General features: G+C 46.9%; 1 protein-coding gene across 2 annotated transcripts in view; it reads left to right on the top strand.

Moving 5' to 3' along the window:
* Cnksr3 (CNKSR family member 3) overlaps window positions 1-24409 on the top strand; it is a 90900-nt gene that overhangs the window by 7284 nt on the left and 59207 nt on the right. Inside the window, exon 1 of one of the 2 annotated variants that reach the window (XM_048420008.3) lies at window positions 18159-18319. The exons of the other annotated variant lie outside the window; for it this stretch is intronic. The gene's annotated coding sequence lies outside the window, so the exon portion shown is untranslated. Of the gene's footprint in view, window positions 1-18158; window positions 18320-24409 lie in introns of those variants that run through there. 2 annotated transcript variants of the gene reach the window in all.

The following is a 24409-nucleotide window of genomic DNA, read 5'->3' as shown; positions in this document are numbered from 1 at the left end:
AAAACATTTCTTCTCTGGCTTTCTTAACCGTGTGTGTGTGTGTGTGTGTGTGTGTGTGTGTGTGTGTGTGTACACACTAATACTATTTTATTTTCTAGTGATGGGATCCAATCCTGAGCCTTGGGCATGCTGGACACTGAACCCCCAACCCAACTTTATTTTTACATTGAGTGCAATGCTTTTTGTCCAAATGGTCCAGTTAGCACATCTGGCTTGTAGACTCACACACGTATGTACACGTGTGTTTGACTTTCTTAAACAACACTCGTAGTTGTTACGGTCCTATTTGGTGCTCTTGAGATTCGTCAAAGTGTACCCATTTAGTTGCTTTTGTCCAGAAGGCTGGGCCGGTTGAGGGACTGAAAACACCAGGACTCTGGAGGGAGACAGAACCTGACTCAGGTCATGTGTCCGACACGCAGAGGTTGGAAAACTTTGCCACGTGACTTTGCCAAGCTCATCTTCACACACATCTCATCTTGGAAAAGGGACCCATGATAACGAACATACAGGATTTCAGTTAGAATGAAAAGATATGGTATAGGGAGAACACTTGGTACAGTATATGGCGTATAAATATCGTCCACTTAATTATTTGTTATTAATTCTTAACACTTCCAAGTTAATGAATGGTATATAATTGGATGATTTTTATTTAAATATGCAGCACCCTTGTGACTGGCTGTCACCTTTCTCACGTCACATGATCATTTGTGACAGCAGGACCTCCTTTTTTATTGGTAGACAGGAGGCAAGTAAAACGGGTTTATCAGCTGTTTTCTGCCCTGTGGATTTCCTGGTCACTTCCTTTCCTTTCTTGAGAGGACCCCCTCCCCCAGTGTCTTCTGGGAAGATGGGGATATCAAAAAGTTGGGTGGCTTCTCTTTTGAGAACCACTTAGTGTTGCTATGGTGACACTGTGCTGTGGTAGAAAAGAGTGCTTCAAGTTAGCTTAATAAGCGGAATCCCTCTCTGTCTGCAGACGTTTGACTTAGGACTCCTGGATATTAACAAGCCTGGATGCTCAGTCCCTTATGGAAAAAGGCACAGAGTTTGTGTGGAACCTACACGTGTCGTCTCTTATGCTTCCAATCTTGTTAGGTTATTTTGAATATAAAATGTAGGGGATATACGAGCCACTGTGAAACTATGTTGCTTAGGCAATGAGAATAAGAATAATAGGTGTATACATGTTTAGCACAGACAAGTTTTTCTTCCCTAATGTTTCATCTGTGGTCCCTTCAGTTTGCTGAGGGGAAGCCAGAGGGGAGCCCATGGCTCTGGAGGCTGATGGCGATTCATGAGTAAGTGAGTACCTATTATTGTTCAGGGTGATGCTCTAGGGACAGGCTTTCGGCTGCTCTTAACCGGATAGATGTGGCGCGTAACAGTTAGCTGGGTGACCTACCAGCCCCACTACACGGGTGAATGAGAACATAACCTGTGTTGTTAAGTGTAAAGAAGAAAACAAAGCAGAGATGTGGAGGAGAGCAACCTGGGCAACTGGTGAAGGGCTCCTTTGGATGGTGTGATCAGGGAAGCCTTTCTGAGAAGATGGCGTATAGGTGTGAACACAGGAAGGAATTGGTAGTGGAAAATGAGGGCGAGGACTATCATGTGAGAGAGTAGTTGGTGCCAAGGCCCTGCGGAGTGCGTGAATTTGTGGGGGCATTGAGAAAGGGAAGACGGTGGAGCAGAGAGCGAGGCTGGTGGGGTGGCAGCTGGAGCTGGGCTTGAGGGCTTGTGTGCCCGTGGACGGCCACTGGAAAACTTTGTGCTCGGGACAAAAAGCAGGGCATGGCCTTGTCTGACCTGGCTTCTGTTTTCTTGTTTTGTTTTTTGGTACAGGGTTTCTCTGTGAAATAGCCCTGACTGTTCTGGAATTTATTTTGTGGAACAGGCTGGCCTTGAACTCACAGCAGTCCTCCTGCCTCTGCCTCCCAAGTGCTGGGATTAAAGACATGCGCCACCACCACCCAGCTCTGATCTGGCTTCTGTGGTAGCCCTGAATGTAGGGAATAGAGCTGGGGATGTTGCCTTATTCTGGAGATGATGCTTTAGACTGTGACGTTGGTTATGTTGGACTCTGAAGTCAAGTTTGGGACAATTCATTCATCTCTTTAAACCTCAGTGCTTTAGCCCAGCAGTTAAAATTGGAATGTTTGTCTGTCTCTTTTCTTCCTATCGGGGTTAGGTAAGTCCTCTGGCCTCCCCGTGTCCTGGATCCTGCCTTGCCACGTGTGCTGGGCATCCAGCCTTTTCTCTTGTCACCTTCATGCGTTCTGCTCGCATCTTTGTTCTTGCCTGGCGCGTTCTGCTGCAGCTCCCGTGTCTGAAGTCGCTCATTCCTCCATGAATAGGGTTTCTGTGAAAGCGTTCCTGGCCCGGTTTGTTTTCTCTGACATCAAATGGCCAATTGAACAGTTTTTAACCTGTGCCCAGGAGGGTCAGATGCAGATGTGTTTACCGGGGCAGACAAAGCAGCTCTTTAAGTCACAGGCTTAAAGTAGGTGGGAGACATTAGAATGTTTTGTGTTTGAAAACTTTCAAAGTGTTTGAGTACAGGAACTGGCAGATCTGACTGAAAATATTTTGCTCTGCTGATGGTCTGTCCTAATTTTTATTTTAGAAATCAGAGCCATTTTAGTTGAATAGGTGGTATTTTGGGACATTCTCAGCAAGCAAGAGTTGAACATATTTTTGAAAACACTCAGTGTCTCACTTCTCAATAGGAAGGGCAAGGAGGGAGGGAATCGAAGTGGGGGAATAATTGGCAAGTTCTGTTTCACTTACAGCCCAGTTTCTTGACCACCTGGAGGCAAGGAGACTGTCACTCTCCAGGAGGAAAACCCCTGCGTTATCTATCAGGAGGCAGCCGGTCATCTGAGTCATGTTTTCCTGAGGGAAAGACGGAAGTGAAAGGGAGAGATCCAGAGGGGGGAAAGTTAGTGTTTGGATAGGCAGGGGACCATGTGCTTCCGAGAGAGAGAGAGAGAGAGAGAGAGAGAGAGAGAGAGAGAGAGAGAGAGAGAGAGAGAGAGAGAGATTGATTCCAACTTAAATATGTACTAATTGTACAATTTTACATGTTCTCAGAGGTGTGTGGGGTTGTGGGGTTGTGTGTTCAAGTATGTTTATGCACATGCATGCTCCTGAGTGTGTGTGTGTGTGTGTCTGTGTAAGCCAGAAGAAAATGGCAGGTGCTACTTCTCGGGTATTATCTACTTGTTGCTTGTTTCTTTGTTTGTTTGTTTGTTTATTTATTTTAAGATAGAGTATCCATGCTGATTGACCAGGGAATCTGTGGATATGCCTATCTCCCCACGGCTGGAATTACACCTGTAGGCCACTATGCCTTACTGTTTTTGTTTACTGTAGGTTGCAGGTCCTTTGCTGTCAAGGCAAGCACCTTACTGACTGAGCCATCGCCCTAGCCCCTCGAGGTAATTCCAAATCACAGTGTCAGCAGGAAGGTCTCGTGAGATGCCCGTGGGAGCATGATGTATGTGGCAGAGGAGCACGCACGTGCGAACATGGTGTGCTGGGAGGGCCTGGCTCCCTAGCACCTGTTGTAGCTGTCAGCACCATCTTAACATGGATTCCGACAGGAGCCGTCACTAACTGGGAACAGATGACGCATCTGTGAGCAACATTTCTGGAAGTTTCTCTGTCTACTCTACAGCTTAGAAAATGCTTAATAAGGCGTATCAAAAAGATACCGACTCTCCACTAGCGAGGTGCCTAGCAACATAGGGATAATGAGGCTCATCTGTGAGCACCCCAGCCAGCTTAACGCACCTTACACAAAGCCAGATCTCTCTGGAGAGAAAAAAGCCTCTGTTCTGGTTTGGATTCCGTCAGAAATGGACTGGGTCCTGGGAATGGGGAAACCTGTTGGGTGCCAAAAATAGGTGATCATTGTCTTTGACCCCTGGTGCTTCTGTTGCCAGTACTGCCTCCTGCTAATGCAACACCGCTGCTCTGGAACCGGCTTGTTCAGTCTCAACATCACCTGGGAACATCTTCAGCATCACCTGGGGACATGGCTGTGTTGCATATCAGGCCCCTAACACTCAGCATCTTCAGGCAATTCTGGTGCAGCCTGGAAATCCAGAAGCATTAGTCTGTCCCCTTTCCGAGGAACCAAACAGAAACCAGTGACAACAGTCAGACCCTCACAGCCGACGAGGTGACTTTAGGTTGAAGCATGTTGAGTGATTAGGAAGAACTTTATCGCAGGGATGGTTTTTGACATGATTAAGTATTTGGGTCACCGGACCTGGGTTCCTAAGTGCTCTTCCTACAGTGTGTACAGGGGCCAGTTAAGTTTGTTGTCTCAGTGGACTCTCAGCGGGCAGCTCAGTCCCACATACAACACACCCGTTGGTTGTGGTCTTCTGTGTTGCTACACCTGCAGAAACCTACGACAAGTGGGTATTTCATGGGTCTGTTTCTTCCTTCACGAGACTTAAGTTATTTGCTTATTTAGATTTTTTTTTTTTAAATGGTGCTGGGGATGGAAGCGAGGACCTTGTGTAGTCTAGGCAAGAACACTGCCTCTGATGACAACTCCAGCCTTGTTTAAGGTCACAGTATTACATGTAGCTCGGGCTGGCACCGAACTCTGGTCCTCCTGCTTGTGTCCCTGGAACACTGGGATTACTGGAGTGAGCTCCATGCTTGGCCTGAGAAGCTCTTTTGTCTCAGTGTGTGGACCCAGACTCAGTCAGATGCTGTGGGAGTTGAGGGCCACCAGAAGCGAGCAGTGGAGATCGGGAAGGGTCATGAGCTTTGTGCCAGACAAAGGTCTCAAACGCAAGCGCTGGAGGGTCAAGTGCAGTGCTGGGAATGGAGGCTGGAGTCCGTGGGGCGCGGCGGAGACTGTAGCGAACTCTCTCACATGTCCTTCACGTCCTTCAGTGTAGCGGCTGAGACTATAGCAAACTCTCACACAGGTCCTTCAGTGTCTGCCAGCTATGGACTCGAACTTTCCAAGTCGTTGGACGTTTGTTCCATATGGTTTTAAAAGAAGCTGGAAATCTATTTGTAGTTGATATTTCTCAATTTTAGGTAAACTGTTACACTGTTTGAAGGTCTTGCAGGCACCAAACAAAAACATCCCTATGGGACAGTTTCTGATATCCCTTGTAGCCAGCATTTCCAGGGTAGTTGTTCTCATGAAAATGTACCTACGAGATGTGAGGAAATTGACTTCCTACGTAGTAATTCTTCAGTTAAGTAGTACCCCTCCTTTAAGCCTGCAATTTCATCTTTGTTTACTGATTTTCATTACTTCTAAGATTGCAACACCGTGTGCCAGTGTTGTTAAGATGGATTACCCCTGCCTGGATGAACCCAGAAGACTCTGGGTAGCTATTTTTCAGTAAAGACACAGACTTTTGGGTCCTCCTGCCTCAATTTACAGAGTCCTGGCTGTGTAGTCCTGGCTTCCAGCTTGAACTATTTCTATCTGTGTTATCAAATTTTACATGCCACTTAAATTGTATTATGTTTCCAAATTTGAGGACAACTTAGTGGGGTTCCTTATTAGAAGAGTAAATTACCTATTGTCTTAAAGCTCTTTTTATCCTCAGAATGCTCTGAATTGGCAAACAGAACTAAGACATACTGTTTCTAGTACTTAAAAAATTGGAGTATTATCTCCCCATGATAAAAATTGTGAAGCTTCTCTCTTAAAAGTTATGGGTCAATTTAATCTTTCAGTTTGATCTGCAAGTATACAGATACTGCATAGACTGTAAGTGTATGTGTGAGGACGGGTTGTGTGTTCACATTTATCTTTATGTACACATGCATGGATGGTTCTAACAGACGACAGTTTGTTAAGTCTTCATTAGGTCTTAGCCAACTGCTAATTCCTTCCTAAAAGCTCACGATAAAGAAAGATGTGCAGATGATCACTTTGTACCAGCAGCTCTGCCTCCTGCCAGGAGCAGGATTGTAATCGAATGGAAGCCTGTCTGCAGGCCGCCTGAAGTCTCTCAGGGATGTGGTGCTTATGGAGGCTTCCCGTAGCATTCCAGCCCCTTGCTAGAGGTGTTCAGGCTTTGTCTCATTCGGGCTAGAGGGCTGCATGTGGAGCACGTGGCGGGGTAAGCGTTTCTCAGTCTTTTGTGAACCACTTGTGATCCACTATTGTTGAGGAAGTTTGCTCTTGGGTCTTGGATAATGAGCGGTTAGCTCCGAGCTTGGGAAAGGTCTACTGACAAGGGCTGTGGAAGTAAGGAGGCCTTTGTGGAGAGGTAAAGGCTGACAGACCCTCTGTGAACAGCGCAGAGTTGATTCTTGAGGAGATGCCGCATCCCAGAGGGGCACTCCATCACCTCTGTAGGTCTGGGTTTGGTGACCCAGCGTGGTGGTGTCATTAAAGTAGTGCCAGGGCAGTGGCTCAGCCTGTGGGTCTCGACCCTTGTAGTGGGGCAGATGGCCCTTTTACAGGGTTGCCTAAGACCACCAGGAAACACAGAAATTTCTATCACAATCCAGAACAGTAGCAAAATTACAGTTGTGAAGCAGCAGCGAGAATTATTTTATGGTTGGGTGCCAGCACAACATAAGGAACTGCTTGAGAACCACTGTATGAGAGCGACTAGGGGAGATAGGTCCGTCAAGTTTGCCCTACAAAACATGAGGACCTGAGTTCAGATCCTCAGCTCAAGGAAAAAGCTGGGCATGGCGATTTTGTGCTTATAATCCTAGAGCTGGGGAGGCGGGGCCGGATGGATGTCAGACTTGTTGGTCAGCTGGTCTAGCCCTGGATCCCAGGTGAGAGACCTTATCTCAAAAATAACAATACAAACAAAAACCCCAAGGGGGATTGCTCCTAAAACATGACACCTAGCTTGACCTCTACTTTGCACACTCATGTGTGTTCACACTCACACGCAACCCACCCCCATTACCAAAGATTCAATTCTGGGGGACTTGCCCACCTGGGGTGCATTTTGTACGATGCACTATCCTGCAGGGTTCTACCCTTTAGGATGACGGAATTCCTCCTCTCTTTGCAGTGGGCTGATTGTCTCATGTTTTAATGAATGCAAATCTCATGCTGTTTGGTACATGAGACGTGTTAAGACAGAGGAGTGTCAGCCGGAATTCAGGCCCTCGAAGTTGAGTGTGAAATGATGCAAATATTCATGAACATGACACCCCAGATTATTCCCATAGGTGCACCCTAAATGGTTAGCCACAGACTGGAAGAACGCAGAACATCCCGGCCCTCGGCTGGCATCTAAACAGGCACAAATGCAGTGCAGACTGAGGAGCAGAGCCTCTTGTAAGAATGAGGAAGTCTTGTTCTTGCCTTGTGAGACAGCGACCCTGGCCGACACAGCCGGCTGCAGAGGCTCTGTGGACAGGGGAGCCGGCTCTCTGAGCTTCTAGGTTCTACCTGCTAAGGGTTGCCAGGGCAAGCCGTGAGCAGGAGAGCAGTGAGGATGGCCAAGGGTGAGGCTCTGCATGGTGTAGCATGCTGCAGGCATGACCTGGCTTGTCTTCTTGGTCACCACTAGCCTGACCAGCTCCTCGAAACAGGTGCGGTTTTTCTCAAGTAAAGTTAAAATCCCTTATCACTTAAGGGTATCTACTTTAAAATGAGAGTTTTTCTTCTTATATATTTGTTTGCATGTGACTGGTTTAATATCTATTAAAGCTTTCTGATTTCTCAGCTCTTATTGGCTGGAAAACGAAGCTTTCACTTGAGTACTGTGTCCCTGGGACCTGTCAGGAGCTGCGTTTCTCTCTCCCACTCATGGTCTGTGGGCTGAGCGTATTCCATTATTTCACCTATCAAGCCTGGCAATGAGCAGCATCTGGTGTTAATGTTAGCAAGTTCTGCCTGCTTGCCAGGCACCGTCCTAAGAGCAGAGGATACGGCAGGGCGTACAAAGCCACAACCCCTTTCTTCCTGGAGCTGGTGGCCTAGTGGGTCCTGTAGCTGATGGGTATAGTGAATTGCATGCAGATGTGATACATGCTGCCTGGAAGGACCATAGATGGGGAATGAGGAGCAGGAAGTGATGCAGTCTAACCAGGGTAACTGGGGACAGATCTCAGTGAGCATTGTGACCAACAGATGGGAGGGTATTCTTGGCAGAAGGAAGCGCAAATACCAATGCCCTTAAATGGGCTGTGACTGGTGTGTTGAAGTCGATGGGAGAAGCTGTGTTGGAAGAGAAGAGGGGAGGCCAGATAGTAGGTGCCTCTGTGATCATGAATTTTACTCGGCTTTACCTGAGTGCTTCAGGGAGCCCTTGAAGGGTTTTGAGCCAAGGGACAATATCAGATTTATGTTTTAAGGTTATAATGATGGCTATGCAAGGTGGAATTAGACGTAAGTTCAAACACTGTATCCATAATCACGTGAAAGAGTATGCTTAATTTAGGTGGTAGCTGTGATCACCCTGAGAGGAGTTTGTGTTTTGTGTATTCTGGAAGCCACTAGGAGTTACTGAAGGGCTAGTTATGGGTGTGAGAAGACATCCCTAAAATGTTCTCTCTCTCTCTCTCTCTCTCTCTCTCTCTCTCTCTCTCTCTCTCACACACACACACACACACACACACACACACGTACCACCTCCAACATGCCCGCACACATAAGCACATGAAATAATATCAAAGGAAAAAGTTCTAGAGATGAAGACCAGTGAGCAAACAGCACACATGCTCCCAGGATGTAGGAGGCCAATGAGGAGCCTTTGCATCCTTAAATGGGTTCCCTCGAAAGAGGGAGTGAGCAACTGCTGTAGCATTGCTGTTGGGATGAGAACTGATCGTTACTTTTGACTCTGGGCATGATGGTCTCGATAGGGTCGTTGGTGGGAGCAGCAGTTATCTCGTTACATGGAAGCCCAGATGGAGCTGGATGGAACCAGATGTGGCACCGCATGGTTCGAAGTCTAGCTTTCAGAAGGCTGATCTAGGACGATTGCCTTGAGTCAGTACCAGCCAGGGCTGTGTAGAGAGATCCTGTCTAAGAAACAAAAAATGAAACAAAACAAACAAACCTAAAGCACCTTCCTAAATAAACACGACTCTGAGGGATTCTCAGCTTGAGTAGTAGGAAACTGGCTGAGAGAGAGCTGATGAAGTGAGAAGGATCTCAAACTCCCTGCACTGTGGACACCACAGTCTAATAAAGCCATTCATCCAGTGAGCAACACTGTGCAAATGGCTTTTAGAGGAGATTCATTTAGAGAAATAACCCTTCATTTTCTCCAGTGGTCGCTCCCTTCTACACACACATTGTTTTAGAACTGAGAATTTAGAATGAGAAGAACTGGCTATCTTCCTAGGTTCTCTGTTATTTTGTAGCTTACTCCGTTAAGCAGGCAAACCTCCTTAATGTCAGATCCAAAACCTTGCAGGGAGTCCTCATTGCTGTTGATTGCCCTTCATGTCTTAAATGATTTATCTGGGGCAGCCAGAATTCTGTGAGGTGATATATAATGTTTCTAGACCATGGGCTGGAAACTCTGTTAGAGGAAAACTGGTACAACTAAAGAGAACCAATCACTTTTAAATATAATCTGTGCAGTATTTATTGAACACCTGTCATTGGCAATGCTCTTGTTCGGGCACAATGGACAGAAAGGGTTGCTGCTTCTTTGATACTTCCAATCAAGTAGTGTGGAGCCCAGATCGGTCCACAAGCAGTTAAGAGGAGGGAAGTGACATCTAACTCAGGTGTGAGCAAGTGCTTCAAGGGATCTCTCCTGTAGGAAGAGACATCCAGGTCAAAACCCTGGATGAGCAAGAGGCAGCCAGGCTTACTGGAAGGGAATGCATGTTCTTGGCAGAAAATCAGAAGGGAAGAGACAGTGTAACATTGTGCAGGTTCTGTGGTGAGGTACAGAGTGGAAAGAGAGGAGGCTAGAGAGGTGGGAAGGAGTGTGCTAGATCACCAGGGTCCTTTCTGTGCCACTGAGGGGCTGGGCCAGTGAAAGTCTTTGTATCTTGTGGTGGTCCTCCTTTGTGAAAGAAGTGTGTGTGTGCATTGCACAAATCAGGCATATATGTATAACCATGTGTATATCTTTAACTGCATATCTATCACTGCATACACACACAGAGTTGTATTTTCAGACCCTTGTAAATTACTCTTTGATTCAGAGTTCCATCAGGCAAGCCCCGGTTTATTGTTCATGTAGTGTATGATTATACTGACTTTTCAAAACCCTACAGAACTTATCACCCTGAGTCTTGGGGAAATGTCACCTGAGGGCTCTGTGAGGAAGGAATGTGACTCTATGTATGTGTTATTTCCTTTGATCTGTACAATGTAAAACCCATCCTAAGTGTAAAGACATAAAAATCTTTGTCTAAAAGAAGGACCCATGAAAGACTAATTTGAGCTGGAAAAAGAGAGAGGGGTGGGATTGGACAAGGACTGGGGAGAAAAGGGAAGCCAGCAGGATGCAGAGGGGAGTAAGGCCAGCTGGGGGTAGGAGAAGAACCTTGTTGTGGGGTAGACACACCTGAAGTCTAGGATGCTTGGATTCTATCACCCAAGATCAGCTGTAGGTCTCAGATTAATGATTAATAATTACTAATTAGATTAATAATTTGTATGTTCTCCATGACATCGGCCAGATCCTCACATTTCTATGCTGCAGAAATGAACAGGAATATGGAGAACCCTTGTCCCTGACCCCAAGGGCAAGGTGCTTGACTCAGATGAGCAGTAAAGTCTGGCATTTCCAGCTCTCCCTCCCTCCCGCTTTGCCCTTGCTGTACTTTGTACCCGGTCTTCATGCTTACATACCTACGCACAGCCGGGTGACTTTAACCCGAGCCCTGAGGAGAGAGAATAGCTGCTGTGACCCTCTCACACCCTGACTCTGATGAGTCACCCAGTTGCCCCCAGCCACGTGGGTGTCCATGTCAGGGTTCCTGGACTCCTTAGGGCACACAGTTTGCACCTTAAACTGTTGGATCCTGATTAAGGCTGGATATAAAGACAGCTTGGGTGCTACCTCTGAGGGGTGTGGCTGCCTGCCCCTCACTGTGTTGTTTCCCAGTACGTCTGACATTACTGCTTCTCTCCCAGGGCCAAGCATATACTCAGCTCTGGGAAAAGATCCGTTCTCAACAGCCCAGAGTTATAATTCAGTGGAATGTGGTTTTGAAACAATTTCACAGAGTAGACTTTTAGTTTTTTTAGAAATTACTGTATTTTTAAAAAGTTCCCAGATTTCTGTTCCTGCCCACTCCTCCCCAACGTGATTTCTGGCCACCCTTGGAGGGCCTGAGTAGCTGCTTTAAATGCCAGTTTAATGCTTTTTATCTGTTTATTTTAGCAACATTTGATTCTGTTTTGTAAGTTCTTTTTGTATCAGTTTGCTCATGCTTACACTAAGGGTATTTTTTATTTCTCCCTTATGTTAAAAAAGTAAAATTCTTGCAAAAATATTTTAATTGTTTATCAAGTGTAGGGACCTGGGTTCTGTTTCAAACACACACACATACTTTATGCATGTGCATGCACGCACATGCACGTGCTTACATACACTCACATATACCGCATGCACACATGTATGGCAGGGGGCATGCCTATTGGTATTTTAAAATATTTTAAAAGTTTTCCTATTTTAAAATTAGGTTGAGATGATAGATAACATTCGGTCCTGTTGTCAGAAATTCTGTTTGAGAATTACGGTCTCGTGAATCAAAGACGAGAGGAGCATTTTCTAAGCATCATAGCAAAGGAAGGAAACACGGAGACATGTCTAAGTAGCCTCAGGAAGCCACGGGGACGATTCTGACCCTGCTGCTGTCTGAAAGCTGTAGTGGTAGATTTGTGGATGTGGTAAGGGGTGGGATCAGACCTTCCTAATGACCTAATTGCCTTCAGAAGCTCTCCAGATGGTTTTGTGGCTCAGTGTGGATAATTATCATCCTTGGTGGTAACTGTGTAACTACAATGTTTCAGAAACCCATAAGCCTATCTCAATTTTCTTGTAACAACAGATTGCATTGTTTAGGGTTCCATCCTGGTCCCTCTTCAGACTGCTGAAGTTACAAAGTGGCGCAGTGTGGCAGGGGGCTCAGCTAGGCAGGTCCATATTCTACTTGATTAGCATTTTTGTTGTTGTTGCTGTTACTGTTGTCCAGTGTAGATCACTTTAATGCAAAGAGTATTGCCTTTGATTCTTGAGATGGTCAAGGACGGTCTCTGGTTATCAGATGAAAACCTGCCAAGTGAAGAAGGTCTTTGGCCTACATGTGATCCAGCCTAAGGTAAACTCTTAAAAAGTTCCTGACAAAGTAGGAGTCAACTTCTAAAGGTCATGCTTGTAACCAGAATGTATCTGGGGTGCAGGAGCAGAGGCCTATGGTTAATTACCTGTTAGACAGGCATAGAGAACTCTGTTCTGGAAAGAAAACACATTTTCTCATTCATCTACGCCTCTATGCCTGTCTGTCTTTTTCTCTCTTCCTCCAGTCTCTCTCCTCTTCTTTCTCCCTCCTCCGCTCCCCTCCCCCTTCTCTGTGGCTGCTGCAGTATTACACAGTGGTTATGGACCAGTGGTGGGGTGGCTTCAGACATCCATGTCCCTTATTGTCCCCACCCGCGTGTGCCATGCCATCATTGAACTTCCCTGGCTCATGCTGAGTTGAGCGAGCTTTGATCCCTACATCCACAGAGCAGATAGCTTCTTAAAGGGGACCTTGGCATGCTTTTTAAGGTCTGCACATCTGCCCTGGCAGAGACAGTCTACCTCTTCAGCAAGACAGCCTTGACGTCACAGTTTCACACTGAACAAGGATGTAAGTTACATCTCAGAGAGCAATGGGGAGGAGAAAACCAGAGCGTATTGACCTTGTACACCCCGCTGAGGCACCGGGAGGCCAAGTCTGCCTCTTTGCTTCCTCGAAGTGGAGGGTAACTGTGAACGATGTCTTAACTGCTTCCCCTTAGTCCTTCCACTAATAGTGTCCCAGACTTGACATCAGCAGCAGCACAGGGAAAGGAAACATCCACAGCAGGTGCCCCGCAAGGCGGTATTTCTGGTTTCGTCAGTCTGTACTGGAGACTCACTCAGTTCCTGCTTCACCAAGACTCTTGATGACTAGAGGGTGTGATGGTAACATCGGGTGCGTTCACGGTGTAGTGTGTACACTACTGAATAGCCGCCCTGGCAGAGCAGCGCCACATGGGAGGTGCTCTGTCTTGCCAGGCTCAATTAAGGAAGCCAGCCAAGAAATCATTTCGTAAGATCGGTGCCGGTAAGCACTGTGGGAATAGCTGTCAGGAGGGAACGGCAAAGACGGCTGCACCTTAGGTACCAGTCCCAGCCCTCGGTGTCTAAGCCACAGAGCGCTGCCCAGCTTTGCAAAGGACTTAGGTGACTTGTGCAAAAGGGGAGTGCTTTATTCTTATGAATGATCGCTCCTGCTGTCAGAGAGCCATCTGGGCTGGGAACCCTGGTCAAGCGGAAAGTTGCTAGGCTAGACCAGTGTTAAGAGCGATTGGGCACAGAACTGATAGAAAGTAACTGAGCTTGCAATAAGCAAAGCTTGGGCCTGATGTTTGCTTTGGGAGTCAGAAAGTTACATGAAGAGCTTATCTGTTGACCTGGTTTGCCTGTCCACACCGAAGTGGGGGTTTTGGGAGGCATCTTTGATTGAAGTGCTTGCCTCCAGAATAGGACTTCAGCCATGATTCCTATAGAATGGGAATAATCTCAACAGGCAAAGAAAAGGCTTTCTAGTCCTTGAGAGAGAGCCAGTCTCTGCTAGGTCCATTTTCAACTTGATAGATGAATCTGCTGTTATTTATAAGATATGTGGGGTAGTCAGCCCCCCTCCCTCTATCCCTCTAAGAGTAAATTGATTTAGAACTCTGGGGAAATCTGAGCCATTCTGTGGGTTCTTATCCAGCTTATCTGAGATGCTCTGAAATTTCAAACTCTGCTGATTAACCAATCATTTCATTTAAAACACATACACAGCCAGGTGGTCGTGGTGCATACCTTTTATCCCAGCACTCGGGAGACAGAAGCAGGAGGATCTCTGTGAGTTCAAGGCCATCCTGGGCTACAGAGCAAGTACCAGAACAGACTCCAAAGCTACACAGGGAAACACTGTCTTGAAAAACCAAAACCAGAACCAAAAAACCCAAAAACCAAAACAACCCACATACACACAAAACATCAGACAGAGTTAAGATCCAAGCTAGCTTTTGGTATTCAGGGCAATTGCCAGGGCTGGTGTATCTGGCTAAAACCCTCCTCTGGAAGCTGTAATAGAAGGATAGAACTGGCAGCCTATGTGGCTAACATACTGTCTGCTTTCAGAGTTAAGACCTGCTTAGCTGTCGGTATTTCTTCCATGGGTTAAATTTACAGAGGCATTGCCTTGATTTTAAGATGGGGACATTTACTTCTATTTGAAGAGTTCTCTGTTCTGTTTGTCTACCTCCTCTCTCCCCCCTTCTCTCTCTCTCTCTCTCTCTCTCTCTCTCTCTCTCGTGTGTGTGTGTGTGTGTGTGTGTGTGTGTGTGTGTGAGAGAGAGAGAGAGAGAGAGAGAGAGAGAGACAGAGAGATCATACTTAGATTTGAGAGGAGGAAGACAAAGAGTCTATTTAGTGGAGACATATTAGTATCAGGCAATGCTAGGGTTTGAGATTTTTGTAAGTCTGAACTGTAAGTTAGCCAACCTGTTAGGAAAACGGGGATTTTTCTTGACATTGGGGAATGTAAGAGAGGGCATGGCTGGGGGTCCATCTCTGTAACTACCTCCCCACCATAATTTTGAGAGGTGATGAAGGTCTTAGACCATCTACCTCAAATGCTATTTTTCAGAGTTGAATACAGTGTGTCATTTTACAGCTAAGGGACTGTGACCCAGGGAGTTCCATGGCATGCACAAGGCTCTTTCTGGTTCTAGTCTTAAGCTCTGAAAAAAATCACATCAACCAACCAGCCAGTAAACCAACCAATCAATCAGCCAGCCAGGCAGCCAAATTAATCAACCAGCCGAACAGTAGGCAGAAGAAATCAATAGTCTTTGGTCACGTTGTTCACTGCTCCCAAATATTTTAGAGCAGACACAGAGGTTGAAGTTCAGAATAAGCCTTTGCCTAGAACTGCAGGAGGCTCCACTAAAGATGATGACCGAACATGGTGGCTAGTGTCACCCATGTGCATAGTCATATGTCAGCAGCTGGGTGTGACCAGGGATGTTTTGATTTAGAAGCTGACCACAGTATTTATGCGGGAGGGACTTCCTGTTTCTCGGCCAAGAAGCCTAGGCAGTGAAGGTGTGGATGCAGCTTTGCATGTTTAGCTCCTGGAAGCAGAGGGAACCACCTCGAAGTTTCCATGGCCTTGGAGGAAACAGGATGGAGGATAGGAAACAGCTGCCAGGCACAGTGGCAGAAGTGCAGACTCACACAGTGTTCAGCAGCCATAGGGATGTCAACGGGAAAGCCTCTGATTACACATTGGGGAGCTGTGGAATGCGATTTGTTTTCAGACGTTGGCCCCTCCCAGCCTTTGTCCTTCAGTTGCTTGGAGATTTTATTTTTACTTATCAAATTATCAGAAGTGCTTTCTTTTTTTTTTTTTTAAAAAAGTGTGTGCACGTGTGTGCTTGCATGCATGTACATGAGCTCATGCATACCTTTGCATACATGTGGGGTCAGATGGTAGTTTTTCAGGCTTTAGTTGTTTGCTTTCATTGTGTGGGACTTGGGGATTAAATTCAAGTCCTCAAGTTTGTCAGCGAGTGCTTTTACCTGCTGAGCCATCTTGTATACCCAGGAGTGCTTTCTTGTAAAAAGTTAAACAACATTAACTCCAGACAGGTTGGAAAAGACAGCGCATATCCCTCCCTGCTAATCCCTGTCTCAGAATAGGTGCCAGCGAAGAAGACACGGCTTAGACATTCCTGTACATGTTTATACTTACTGATGTATCACTATTTTCTGTTGTAGGAATAGGCTGATACATTGTTTGAATTTGACCCTGTGATACTTTTCTGGTGAATTCTGTCTTAAAGCTTTTCCCCATCACTACATTTAGACAAATCCAACCCATTTTTTAGAAGTAATTTTTATGTCACCAAACCTAATTAACTTCATTTATAATTTGGTTGTATGTGTGGTGATCTCGATGTCTCTTAAGAACAGTTGGGTCCTGCAGCCATGCACTTTGTCTGGACATGGGACTCTAGATGTTTAGTGACAGATAGGCGTACTGGCACCTGGCAGAATATCTTGGGTCCATTGGCCAGGGGGAATCGATCATCTGCAAGAGGTTGTGACTCAGACCAGTTCTGCTCAGAACACAGTCATTCTTTATGCCAGGATATTGTGTGAGAGGTGACTTGTTGGTCATCTTTGCGATCTCTGAGAGGAGGAATGAAGCATGCGGGGAACATTTCTCCAAAGCTTGCATCATACTTCTGCAAAGCCTCCTTCCTTAAGGGAGATTGCTCAAGGGGCTTGCGAGATGGCTCAGTGATGTAGTGCTTGTCTGGCAGGATTCAACGCTGAGCCCCGGCACCCACACGCAAACCCGGCATGGCAGTGGATTCTTCTGAGCACAGCAGTAGGGAGGCAGAGACAAGAGGATCCCTGGGCCTTGGTGGACAGTCTAGCCAGTCGGTTAGCTCCAGCTTCATTGACAGACCTTGTCTCAAAGGTTAGGCTGAGAGTGCTGAGGGGGATCTCATCATGTACACACACACACACACACACACACACACACACACACACGTGTGGAGGGCAAGGCAAACTTCTTTCTGTTTTGTTGTTGAGAAGTGGTACCCAGGATTGGAAGGAGAAACAGTGTTGGGTATTGTGTCATTACTGTCCTGGGCTAAGACATTGTGGGAAGCATCTGATGACAAATTGTTAAAACTGTCTTGTGTATTTAAGTTTGCCAAGCTCCAGCAGACCTGGACTTGACATCTCTGGTTGTGTCCTGACGTGCAACAGCAACTGTCCCTAGAGTAGCAGTTGCTGCTAGAATGCTGTCGTGACCTCGGTCCACGTCGCGGAGACAGAGAGGCGGCATGCCTTCTCGGCTTTATAGTTTGGAAACCACCTGCCACCATTCTTTTCCTTCTGTGCTCTGAAGGCACACAGAATCGTGGCCCTAGCCTCTTTCTGAATAGCAAAACGCAGACATGCATGAAACCATCAAGTAACGATGATGTCATTATGAAGGAGATGTGGCAGCCTATGCCTAGTGGCCTAACCTTCTCTGCTCTTAGAGGCACAGGCCTTTCCATTGCCTTATTTCAAAATTACTGGCTGGTTCCATAAAGAGGGACATTTTGCAGGGAAGAAAGGCTTGTTTTTTGCTTTGCTTTTTTAAAAGTATTTTTCTCACATAATATAGTTTATTATGTTTTTTTCCCCTCCCTCAACTCCTCCCAGGCCCTCTTTACCTCTCTACCCACCTAATTTCACATTCTTTCTTTTTCAAACAAAGTAAAACAAAACAAAAAAGAAAACAAAAACAGATAAATAAGTAAAACCCAAAAAAATTATGCCCAAACACAACAAAAGGAAACATGACTGTTCTGTGCTGATGGCCTGCCCTGGAGTGTGGTTTATAAACCCAGTGGTGACACTCCTTTAGTTTTCCCTTTTCAGTAGGCATCAGTTGGGACCTGGTGTCTACTTCCCCTTCTCAGATCTGGAATTTTGTCTGGTTTGAGCTCCTAGAGGTCTTGTTTGTGCTGCCACAGTCTCTGAGTTTATGTGACGATGCTGTTTCCTTGGAGTTACCCATACCTCTGGCTCTTACGCTCTTTCTGCCTCTTCCACATAGATCCCTGAGCCCCGATGAGAGGGGAGGGGATGGATGAAAACATCCTCTGTAGGGCTGAGAGTTGAGTCGAGGGAGAAACTTGTCATGAGTTGCCTGGATGCTTTACTAGAGAGGCCTCTGCCCAGTGAGTTAAAAAATCCTGCAGAGCTTCTTGGCTATGCCGCTTTATAAAGTGGTTCTCATCACTGAATATGGTGACCCCATACCATATTGACTGTTTCTATCTGGCATCCAAGGAAGCTGGGGCTCATGGGAAAGGAGGAGGTTAAGAACGTGGCGTGTGATCCTAGCTCAGTAATGCTGACTCCTCTGGCCAGACAGAGCGCGTGCTTTCACAAGGATTTCTTCAGATGCAGGTTTGAAGTCTACATCTGCTCCTTAAGCATTGGCCAGTCTGCTCACACGGAGAACAAACCGGAAAGATAACTCTGTCTCGCCAGTGGGAAGTTACACTCTAAGACAGGAGTTCCTGCCAACTTGTCATTGTTCTGCACTATAAAAAATGCTCCAGGTAAATAATGTTAAAAGGGGGAAATGTTTACTCAGATTCACAGTTTTAGATGTTCCAGCCCATACTTGGTTGGCGCTGTTGGTTTGGGGCTGGGGTGGTAACTCACTGGGAAGCATCGTGTTAGCAGCATGTCAGGAGTGCAGGGTACCATGGCTGGAACCACTGGTGGGTGGTTGAGAGACAGCAGTGAAGCAGGAGCTGGAATCTCATGGTCTTTTCCAAGGTCATGACCCCAGTGACCAACACATCCCCCACTAGGCTCCAGTTCTTAAAGGAGCCACCATCTCCCAGCAGTGCCAATTGGAGTCAGGTTTGTGACAACATTGACTATCAGAACTGTGACGTCTGCTGTGGGGAGAGGGCAGAGCTGGCCTGGGGCAGATTGGACAGCCCCATCTAAATCCTTCTAACCCTCATTGGGGCCTTGGCTGCGAGCCTGCTTTCATACCTGTAGGATGGGGTTAGTAACACATGTGTGGAATGAGTGTCCAGAGTACATTTCAGAACATGAGCTCTGCTGCTTCCACTCGCTCTGGTTTAGACATGTCCTCTGTATGTTTGTATGCATGCATGCATGCATGCATGCATGCATATACACATGTATGTTTGTATGTATGTACATGCGTATGTATTTATTTAATTTTGGGGGCATGGAACGGGATGACCTAGCGCTGGATACTCTGCTTGCCACGTTTAACTCCCTGTTGCTGATCCACAACAGAGAGAAAGCGTGCTTCCCTTTAGCTCACCCCTCTCGAATTGCAGCCATCCTGCAATTTCTTCCTGTTTCTCCCCCAACATAGAAACTGTGCTTCAGTAAATGCAGAATCTGTCCAGTCTTAGCATTGCTCTCTCCCACAGTGAGGTGTCCGGGGAGCCGACAACACAGTACAGTAAATTGCCAGTATGAAATCTCACATTACTTTGGCCCTCGTTTTTAATTAGAAAGCCTCTTCCAGGTGCCTCTTCTTTAACAGCAGTAAAAAAAAAATTAAAATTCCACGCAAAAACACATTTTATGATTGTTTAAAGAATCTCTTTTGAAATAAGTAAACAGAAGTGCTTCCTGGTTAGGACATCCATAGCCTTGGGTTCTTGTGTTGCATGCGCCTTCATTTTAGCAGGGGGCCCGGTAGTAATCATTGTCAGCCCTTGGTGACTCATGCATTCCGAGCTGCTCTGTGTTTATGTGGGATATGGAAACGACTGCCCCCTCTTTCTGCCGTGCTCCACGGAGTTAGCTGAGCTCCTCACTTTGTTATTTTTACTGGGCCCCTACTTTTGGGGCTCCAGCTGGGGCTTGAGGAGGGACAGCTGGCAGTGTGGCTCAGGCTAACATTCCTGAAGTTATGGCCTCACTTGGGAACTGAACCCTGTACCTCCCACAGAAACGTGAGCCCTGCATGCGTAGGTTCATTCGCCCAGTATGGACAGCCTGGCCACTGAGGTAACAGCAGAAGAGTGGGAATGGAGAGAAAATTAACGTTTGCCACCTTTATTGGGAGCCTTGTGTTTCATGTCCCAATATGTTTTCTTTGCTCCCTCACTCCAGGTGTCCATCTGTTTGGGAGGTATAGGGCTGGGTAAGGGTAGCTGAGTTTTGATAGACTGCAGAGAAAGAAAAAAAAAGGCAACCGCCCTTCTTTTATTATTTTATTTATTTGTGTGTGTGTGTGTGTGTGTGTGTGTGTGTGTAGGTGCAGAAAGCAGAGGGAGTTACAGGCAGTTGTGAGCTGCTTGATATGGGCACTGGGAACCCAAACTGGCTCCTCTGAGCTGTGGCTTAACTGCTGAGCCACCTCCCTAGCCCCCTTCTGTTATAAACAGTGCTCTCCCTTGAACAAGAAAGTTTTAACCTACAGGGCTGGGGAGTTGAGCTTGGCAAATGATCATAGACTCAGAAGGTGAGGAGAAGCTGCCTTCCCAGTGTTCATGCGACATTCCCCTCCGGCCCGCCTTCCTGTGTCTTGGCAGATGGAGTTTCTTCCTCTGGAGCCGAATATTTTTCCAACGGCACAGTTATAGCCGCCTCATGCACCATGATGCATGGCTAGGTGTCAAGATCATTTATAGGGGGAGGAACCCCACATGACTTAAAGCATCCAACTTCTAGCAGGAAAAGGAGCAAGATATATTTGCAGAAGTTTTCTATAAAAGACTACTTGGAATTTTCGGCTTTGTTTCCAGGCAGGCCTTTTTTTTTTTTTTTTTTTTTTGGTAGGCTTAAATATGTGTTTTCTTGCCCGTAGTTCTGATGATTGAACCTAGGGCCTTGTGCGTGCTAGGCAAGCACTCTCCCACTGAACTCGTTCCTCAGCTCCGGTGTTAACTTTATAAAGCAGGAAGCAAAGGTTCCGTGTATTTGCCAGCTGAGCCGCAGCCACCCGAAGCACCTAGTGCTCTGGACACAGATGCGTGCCATGGCGCCAGCGGCGCCAGCCCTGAAGCCTTTGACTCTATGAGGGAGCCAGGCAGATGAGTATACGATGCCAGGTCCCGGATGGCAGAGGCTGAGGCTGCTGGAGAGGGAGGGGACAGATGTGGGGATGGGAAGAGAGGCCTCGTGGAGGAGACGCTTCTGGAAACTCTGTGGGATGAGGAGGAGTTCTCGAGGTACGTGAGACCTGGCGGTGCCGCGGTGCAGTTCAGGCCAGTGGCAAACAGTAAGGTATTCTGGGAGGTGGAGGAGAAGTTTCTGGAAACTCTATGGGATGGGGAGGAGTTCTCGAGGTTCATGAGACCTGGCGGTGCGGCGGCGCAGTTCAGGCCAGTGGCAAACAGTAAGGTATTCTGGGAGAAAACTGGCATGCGGGATGGGGGAGGGGGAGAGGAGTTTGGCTGTCACCATGGGCCAGCTTTTTAAAGCCTGTGACTTGTTTAGTGCAGTTCCATCCTGTCGTTTGTGTGGGAGCCTCAGGAGAGAGCAGGGCTGATATCCAGTTATGGCTACCAGTATGTACTGTTGGCTGTTCGGAGTTTGAACCTCACCCTTTGGGTGGGTGGCGACCTATTGGAAGGAAGTGGAGGGAGTCACACTGGTGTATCGGGGTCCTGCTAAGACCTAGGAATGCAGAGAGCTGGTCCTTCCTTGGGAAACTAGCCTTTGTATATCGAGGGGAAGGAGCCATGATGGCCTCCAGTCCTGTGCCCTGGGCTGCTTTCGGTGGTCTCAAGCTTGAGGACCTGGTGAGTTGTCAGTAGCTGGTCTCACAGTCCTACCACTGAAGATGTTCTGAAGCTGTACTGAAAAATATAGACGAATTTGCGTTATATATCTATATCTATGTAGTCTTGCAAAGCCAGTGATCACCAGCCAAGATAACTCCAGTGGGAGTCATGTTGTTTTAAAACTGCACTCACTCTTGATTGGTTAGTGATGGAAAAGTTATAAGGGTGAACTTTTTCCTTGGAATGCAATGGATGTTTGGAAATAAAGTGGGTTCTTTATGTAAAATCGGGTTTTGTATCAGTGTCAAGACACTGGCCCTGTAGCGGCCAGAGGCTTGTGGCTGGGCTGTCTGCAGAGTTACGGTAGATAAAGGAGGGGTCTGCAGTTCCAGGACTGTGGGGTGTGCTCCCCATTTGCCAGACTCTACGGAAGGGGCTGTCCTCTTTATGTTTCGTATATGTGGATTTTCTGATACCAGAACCTCATCCTTTTAAGACTGGTTACATCGTTGCTTTCCCGTCTGACTTTGGATGGCTGTCTTTCTGAGTGAGGTATTTCTTTTCTTATTTTGTGCTCCTGGCAGGCATTCAGATTATTCACGGGTTAATGATTTCTCCATTCCTTTCTTACGAAAGAAGAAAATATTCTCAGTGATTGCGGCAGGCATCCTGCTAACGACAGGGCCTGTTGAGACCCGTGCGTCTGTCATGCTGAGTGACCTCAGAATGCCATGATTGTGAAGTTGTCATCCTTAGTTTTTAAGGTGACTGATGGTCCTCTTCATTTCATTGTACTTAATCCTCGTGCAGGCAGAGGGTGTCAGCCAGTCTTGCAAAGGTTTCTGGGAAGTTACATTTGAAGACTCATGGATGCACTTTACTGCATGTGCAGATGAAGCATGCCACGCTTTTCAGGTTTATGTAACAGTGGCAACCCAGCTGGAGAAAGGGGTCTAATTGTCTGACTTCTACAAAGGTAGTGGGGTTTGCCAAGCTCTGCTACTGCAAGCCCAGACGTCTCCTGACTCACCTTCTGAGTCCGGTGTGGGTGAGGTGGAGGGTGCTGGAAGTGTCTCTGATCCTGTTTTTTCTCCTGTTATCTACTACTATATATTGGTGACACACACACACACACACACAAATATATGTATATATATATTATATTTTTTTTGTTGGATATCCGTTTTGTGTAAGGCACAATGTCACGAGGAAATATTTTCTTTCTATAAAGTGCAGTTTGTGTCCTGAGGAAGAGGTGGCCGTCGGGATGACTGCAGAACACGGGCGCTGCAGAGTTGCTCAGCTGCAGTGACACTGTGCTGCGGAACACGTGTCCTGTACTTTCAAGGTTGACATTTGTTAGAGATGAGACTTCTGAGGTGAGCTGCATGGAGTACAGAGGAAAGCAGATAAAGGGCAGCCTGCTAGGCACTGCCTGTTGGGGGTGGTGTCCTAGTTCGCCGCTCTGCTGCGCTGATGAAACCCGAACCGAAACAAACGTGGGGAGGAAAGGGTTAACTCTGTCTTTTAAGTGACAGCCCTTCACCAAGAGAAACCATGTCAGGAACGTGGAGGCAGGGACAGAAGTCGAGACCACAGAGGAATGGTTCCTACTGGCTTGCTCCTTCTGACTTGCTCAGTTACTTACAGCCCAGGCTGGGGAAGGCAGCCACTCATAGTGGGCTGGACACTTCTACATCAATTAGCAATTTTTAAAAATACCCTTCAGACATGGTCAAATCCTAATCAGGTGGAGGTGACTCCTCAGTCCAGGGTCCCTCTTCCCAGGTGACTGGTTTGTGTCATTTTGACTCCTGATTTCTCCCGTCTCTGCAGGTCAGGACCAGCTCTACCACTTTCTGGCTAAGTCATATCAGCAGTTTTCTCAGTCCCTCTGCCTGCCTCAGTTTCCCCACAAGTCGAAGGGAGACACAGAACAGTAGCTGGACTTCTCTTTTACCTAATGTTGTGAGCACAGAGTGGCCCAGGCAGTGGTGACTTCCCAGGTCAGCTCTCCCTCAGGGCCCTGTACCGGAGCTCCTACAGGCTCCCCCTGCTCTCTGACTGACAGCCACTGTGACCTCAGCAAGTGCAGGAGGTAACACCGCCTCACCTTCTCCCCACTTCTCATTCTCGTTCACGTCATCATTTTCTGTCTGGCATGGACTCTGAACCTGGTCTGAACTCTTGGTATGGTATTTGATCCATTTCGCCTTTTGTGGATGGTTCTAGTTTGTCGTCTCGTCCTCCTTCTTGCTATCATGAGGTCACCATCTCCACTGAGCTCATGTACCTTCAAATGCAGGTCACTGAGCAGCTTTCTGAGGCCATCTCAGAAAAGATTCCTCTCAACGCAATTCCTCTCAACACATACATCCCTCACGAACCCCCAAACTCCGTCCTTTGTCTTTGGACACATCTTTCCTATTTAGCTTCCCCCCCCTCATTCACTTCAAACACACTGCTTTTATATCTTTGTGTTTGGTTTTATGCCTAGGAATGTTTTAAGTTGTTACTGTGAACCATTTCATTCATAATAGTACCAAGGAATGAGGTGGCATCACCACCACCATTGTTTGGAGGTGGAAACTGAGGCACAGAAATGCTTAGGGTTGCAGAGTTTGTCAGTGTCCAGGTGACCTGGCATGTCAGATACCCTCTGGGGACCTGTTCTGTGTCACTGTTGTCTTCCCTACTGTATAGGTGTGAGGGAGCAGGGGCTGTGCTGCCGATTTCTGCTCACATGGTCTGTGCTATCCTGCTGTATGGTAGATGCTAACTGCCTCTCTCCTCCTCACCTTATAAAGCTATTCTCTCTCAGGTGGGAGGTGGCGGGAGGGAGTGGGTACTCTGGATGTGAGCATGTATGATTAACTTTCTTATCTCTGTCACCAAATGCCTAATGAGAAGAATCACAGTGGG

The sequence above is a fragment of the Myodes glareolus genome, chromosome 1 (genome assembly GCF_982192425.1).
Source record: "Myodes glareolus chromosome 1, mMyoGla1.1, whole genome shotgun sequence".
Lineage (NCBI taxonomy): Eukaryota > Metazoa > Chordata > Mammalia > Rodentia > Cricetidae > Myodes > Myodes glareolus.
The sequence above is the reverse complement of the archived record's forward strand: the minus strand, read 5'-3'. Positions and strand labels throughout refer to the sequence as shown.